This window comes from Notothenia rossii, assembly GCF_949606895.1.
Source record: "Notothenia rossii genome assembly, chromosome: 4".
Lineage (NCBI taxonomy): Eukaryota > Metazoa > Chordata > Actinopteri > Perciformes > Nototheniidae > Notothenia > Notothenia rossii.
The window spans coordinates 93,576,669-93,582,989 of NC_136902.1; positions in this window are offsets into that span (position 1 = coordinate 93,576,669).

Here is a 6,321-nt window from a genome sequence, read left to right on the forward strand (position 1 = left end):
CCTTTTCACCCCGGTTACATTTTCCATTTGCCCTGTACGATGGGCACTGTAAGTGATGAAAGTGGGGGATGTTGGCTTAGCAGGCGCCCGCAGCTCACAGCCAAAGTGAGATAGATAGAGAGAGGGGATACCGCGGTACCGGCGGGGAATGTTGTTAGCTTCTGCTGCGCTAACGGATATAAGAAGCTGTTTCTAAAATAATGTGGAGGGAGAGTCCTCTCCTGTCAGACTGAGAGGCTCAGTGAGGTAAAGGACTCTTGAGTGTTTAGATAGTTCACTTTAGTCTAAGTTATCTCAGTGGGTCTCAAACGTTTTGATCACAATTTATGTAAACAAATATTTCCAAGGCACTCCTTTATAATTATTAGGATAAATAAAAACAGGTTTGAAATCATTCCAATGTATACTATAGGACAGTAAACCAAAAATATTGTTTAAAACTGGAGAGATTTTAAAATATACATAAATAAATAAATGTTAACTGGTAAAATAAGATATGAATGAACAAAACAAATAAAATAAGTTACATGTATTTGTTATTGGCTATGGTAGGTTATTGGAAATGTTCATATACCTACTTATTTGATTAATAAAATGCAAACCGATCTTTTTCATATGGGTGTTTAGAGTTGTACCCCCTAGATCAGTCTCTAATTGGGCGCTCAAAGTGCACCAAATTGAAGCATTTTACTATAAACTGTTAAAAAAATCTTCCCGGGGGGATACCCCCGGACCCCCCGAGAGGATGTGAAGTCCACCCCCCCAATTAAAACATGTTATAATATATAATACATTTGAAGCCTTGTTATATAAGCTGTCCAACATGTCAATATATTTCTCTTTTTGCAGTGTATTGGTCTTTTGTAGAGGTTTTTCATTGCCAGCTAAAATCTTGCCTAGCAGCACATTGGTCAGAACCAGCCCTGGTGTCATCCCCACAGCACCCCCCATTTGAAACATGTTCCCACGGCTATGCACACACACACACACACACACACACACACACACACACATACACACACACACACACACACACACACACACACACACACACACAGTGAGTCAGCGTTGTTTCAGTCTTTCACCATCATCATACAAGGAGACATGAAGTACTTTAAACTGAATTCCTCCAATAGTTTTATGGTGATTGTGATATTGTACATGTTAGCAGAAGGATAGGGTGAGGGAATGCTCCGGTTTTGGGACCAAATGAACATGGGATCACTCCGGTCATTGTACGTACTTCGTCTCACTGGAATATTAACGGTCAGATTGAATACAACACCGACCAAATTTTTCCGGTCAATGACGGGAGAGTTTTGAAAGTGACAAAACACTGTTCCACACATTTAAAACACTTAAACAATCAAACAATGTTTACCCAGGATTCAGGCACCTTCCCTGGCTTGTAACATGCGGTGATGCGCCCTGGAGGTATCATACTATTTAAAACATGTATACCCAGGATTCAATCACTTTTCCTGGCTTGTAAAGTGCTGTGGAGCAGCCTGTTCTGTAGGTGCAGTCTGGGTGCAAGAGCCATGTGCTGCAAGGATCTCTCTGGGTGCGCTCTGTGAGTCTCACACCCCGCTTCTCTCTGGGGGCTCTCTCCCTCTATTCACACCACTTTTCCCCAGATTTCAAAGACTTATTCCTGGGTAGAAAAGCCATGTGCATCACCCTGGATCTCTGCATATGTGCCTGTGAGTCTGAGACCCTGCTAACAGCAGTGACTCTGCTGTTTTCATCTTCTTGTACATTTCATGACTTAAAAGGGGACGAAATGGACAGTTTCCTGTCCATACTGACATGAATATGTCCATAACACCAGATGTTTATGCAGTCAAATGTACATTTGAATTAAAACAGTTTAATGCACTTTTAACACTCATGTGCCCACGATTCAAGCTGCTTTCCTGGGTTACAAAGTGCTGTGAAGCAGCCTGTTCTCTGGATACAGTCTGGGTGCAAGAGCCATGTGCTGCAAGGATCTCTCTGGGTGCGCTCTGTGAGTCTCACACCCTGCTTCTCCGGGGTGCTGAAGAGTCATTTTCAGGCTCCTCTCCACAGTTGTCCCCCTAAAAATGATTTTGAATCATTATCTTTGCATTTAAATGATTTATTTTATCATTAATATGGTTCCCTAACACAATGCACGTCTTGAGCTCACTGGGGTCTGGGGTCCTGCATATGCATTAATCAGGCGTTTTAACACTTTTTCCCATGAAAATGATTTGTATTCCCTATCATGGGGCTATATAAATCAAATTCCGGGTAATTCAGAGCACAATTGTAACTTTTACTATTTAAATCTATTTGTATTATATATCTTTGGGCAATAAAAGTGACATTTCTGGGTGACTTTGTCAGTTTATGGAGCTTAGCCCACAAATCCTGGAGGTTCCAGGCCGAATTTGGGAGCTCATAGGTGGCCTGCCATGCGCCCCCACCCGTGGAAAGAAGAAAAAAATGAAGAAAACGGTCAATTATATCTTAAAATAATCAAATATTAAGTTAAAAAAAATTCTCGAACAAACGACTAAGTGCCAACGGAGAAGGGGCTCAGCAAAGCTCAACCTGTCGGCGCTTCGGGCCGAAGCCCCGGACAATTTTTCACTCCCCCGTTGTAACTTACAATGGAGAGGGGAAACCAAGCCTCCCCTTCTCCGTCAAAAAAATTAATTCAACTTTTTCAGACTACTGTCCGCACGATTTCAGAAAACATGGTTTTCAAACGGGTGTGTGATTTCATGGAGGAATGTGTCCGCTCCATGTGCACTCTGACTCGGATGAATTTGTTGCCTGGAGACCCCCCAGCATGGTTCTTACCAAACTTTAAGTTTTTGAACTGGTCTCTGGAGGAATGTAAGGGGAGTTTGAGGGGACTCTACCCACCTTATGAGGCACTATTTTTGGATACTTTTTTTCATTTTCACCCATTTTCCCTGGTTCTCCAAAAACTTGAATCTGACTATTTTGCCTTTGGAGGAATGACATGGGAGTTGACAGGGGACTCCACCCGGGTTATGAGGCACTATTTTTCGGATACCTTTTGACATTTTCACCCCTTTTGCATGGTTCTTTTTATTTTTATGTTTTTTCTGTTTTGGCCCGTTTCACCCGGTTGCTTCTACCGGGGGCACTGCCCGGTCCTGGGTCCCACGGCCTTTGTCCAGCCGTTCCCCCCCCCCAACTCAGCCGTATATTAACGAATTGTGTCCATTTTTGCTGCGTTCTTTTCCTCTGACGTCACTGATCGAATGGCAAACGCGACCCGCCATCGGAGGGCCTCCGCCGGCCCGGCCTCGTGCCGGTGCTCTGGCGGTCGGTTCCTCCAAACTGCGGGTTCTTCTCCTCTGACCTCACTGATCAAATGGCAAACGCGATCCGCCATCGGAGGGTCTTCTCACCCGGCCCACGTGCCGGTGCTCTGGCGGTCGGCTCCTCCAAACTGCGGGTTTGACTCTGATGGCCGGGATGGTGTGCTGCATTGGGGTAACCCTGCGTGTCTCTTACCTCCCGGGCCGACCGATATGAAGCGTTTCCAAGACGAACCGTCTGACTCAGGGTTCCCACCACGGGTTCCGCAGCGGGGTGGAAGTTCCACCTCCCTACTTCGCCGCGGAGAGCCAGGCAAACATCTGTTTCTGTCACAAGTTAGACACTTCTATTATTGTTTGTTTGGTTTGGCTCATCTAAACTCTCCTGTCATTTCCGATCTCGCCTTCCTCCAGGCCCTTGTAATCGACTCACTTCCCTCACCTGGTCTTCCCAGCCCTTCCCCTCACCTGTTACTCATTCCCTCATCACTCCACAGTATTTATACCACCTCACTATCACTTGTCCTTTGCCAGATTGTCTTGTCGTTTCCGCCAAGCTCTCCAGTGAGTGTTATTCTCTAGCCTAGATGTTTGTCCTGCCTGGTTTTTGACTCCTGCCTGCCTGTTTACGGATCTCGAGTTCCTGCCTGCTCCCTGTCTGGTTGTGTTCGCCTGTCTGACGGATTTCCTGGGTTTGACCCTGCCTGTCCCTGACCTGAATAAACTAAACATTGCAAAACACTGGTTGTATCTGAGTCGTGCTATTGGGTTCTGATCTGTACCTGTGATCGTGACAGTTTCTCTAATCCTCCACTGTTGCATAGCGGCCTTAGTCGGATGCGGCATTCAGCAATTGGCCTTGCTCCGTGCACCGGTTCCCTTGGGGACCATGGCTCGGTGGCTTCACATGATATAGGGTCGACCCTACTTCATCACAGGCTACCTGTTTGATCCTGCGTAACAACCACATATGTGACCCGCTCTATCGAAATCAGTCGGAAGTCGCAACGGCTCATTTAAAAATAAACGTGGATTTGCGTAAAAAACAATTTTTTCGGGGTTCGGGTGTTTTCTTTGATTTTAACCTCTTAAGCCCTGAGCCTGTTTTTCAGGTTTCAGGCTCCAAAATAACACTAACACAGCAAAGACTATATCTTCACTTCTAAAAGGGGTAAATTAATAATCTTTTCTCTCAAAGCAAGGTTACATCTGTGAGTTGGATGTAGAAGTGTCAGAATCAATCTAGATGTTTTTATTTTAAAGTAAATTCAGATGGAACATAGTAAAAACATGTAAATTATAATTTCCGCCTAAAACAAAAACATTACTTATAGTGAAAACCACCCTTGAATGATGGGTTAGTAGACTAAAAGCTTTAAGAATCCAAACTATAACATATAATAAGTACCCTGTATCAAGATTGATGCAAAACAAGTGACATTTGACCTTTTTAAAGAGAGGTTTAGAAAAAAATAAAACACTTCTGGGATCATTTGGGTGGATTTTCCATATATCTGGCCCCCCTCTGCCGATGTTGATGATTGACACCTCTTTTTAACTGTTAGACCCAATAGAATCAAGGGGAAGTTCCTAAAATCCATCTAAAAATGTCCCATTGGTGAATAGAGTGATGCGCAGCCAGAATGCCCAAAACCGGAAGCTGTCACACACTCTCGTAGCTCTCGTAGCAGCTAATAATCTCTGTTATTGACATTAATATGGAGATGGATTATCAGAAATCATTTCAAAGTGACACAGACACATTGGATTAACCTATGCATATTGACCTTCAGTAGCATTTTTATCGTTTTAATGCCATTGAACACAACTTTTTATCAGAAACAGCAAAAGGTAAGACATATTTCCCGTTTTTGCTCCGTAAAGCTACGTCGTGTGATGTCTGGGTTTGCTTCCCCTGTCGCAAGTTTCGATCGCACATTGATGATACTTATATTTCTAGAATCTGTCGGGTCTCAGCTTGCTAGCTGATATCTTGTTTGTGCAGATCTGATCATTTCTACTGTGAGTTCTGTGCTAAGTGTGTTAGCATTTTTTTCGCTCACTGCTAATTCAGAAGCTTAATATTACCCTTGTGTTTTGTTTAGCTAAAAAGTGTTAATATTGTCTGATAGCTGAGTTTCTTCCCGTTAAGTGGGTATGACATATGCGTAGTTTGTTAAATGTTAAGAAGCCCTCAGACGCTGTTTCTTGCAAGATGTTGCGTTTTTCCCCCGGTACCGGTACCATGTTATCTCTACATTGATCGTAATGTTTTGACAGCTTGTGCCAAAGCATCTGGGCCTACAATTATTCTCCACAGGCCCTGCGTTACCCTCCTTATTGCACACAAACAACATCAGGACTCTTTAGGGTCACATGACCACAAAGACCATCAAATTGTCAACCTGCAGACAGCAGCTTTAGCCAAGTCCAGACCGTGCTGACGGAAGAACTTTCTTGCAACAGTTTCTGAAATTTTGTGCAGGAATCTTTCCATTGTGCTCCGGTGTTGGTGGCTGGTCTCAGACAATCTTTTTCTCATTTTAAACGTGTGATGGGATCTCGACAGAATAGTGGATTTCTTACTCTCTGTGTTGCGCTAACAAGAGCAACCTGTTGAAACTTGTTGATACTGTACATCGTTCTTCTGACGTTTAGGCTATGAAATATTTTTTTTTCAAAACTCTGCTTCACATTGGGCCTCTAAGAGGGCACCAGATATATGTATTGATAATTAATAACCCAAAATGATTTATCAGTAACAGATGAATTGGTATGGTAAAGGAACGTGTTAATATCATATAATACATTTAGAAAACACATTGGGAATCGATGAAGGGTACATGAGTTCACGGGACCAGGTCTTCTTTTCAATGACTGTTTTTATTTGATCTCTTTGTGAACCACTTTATTCTAAATGTGCTGTCTTTGAATGTGCTACATAAATAAACATACGTAACATAGGAAAGACAAAAGTAAATGAATAAACAAAAGATTGCGA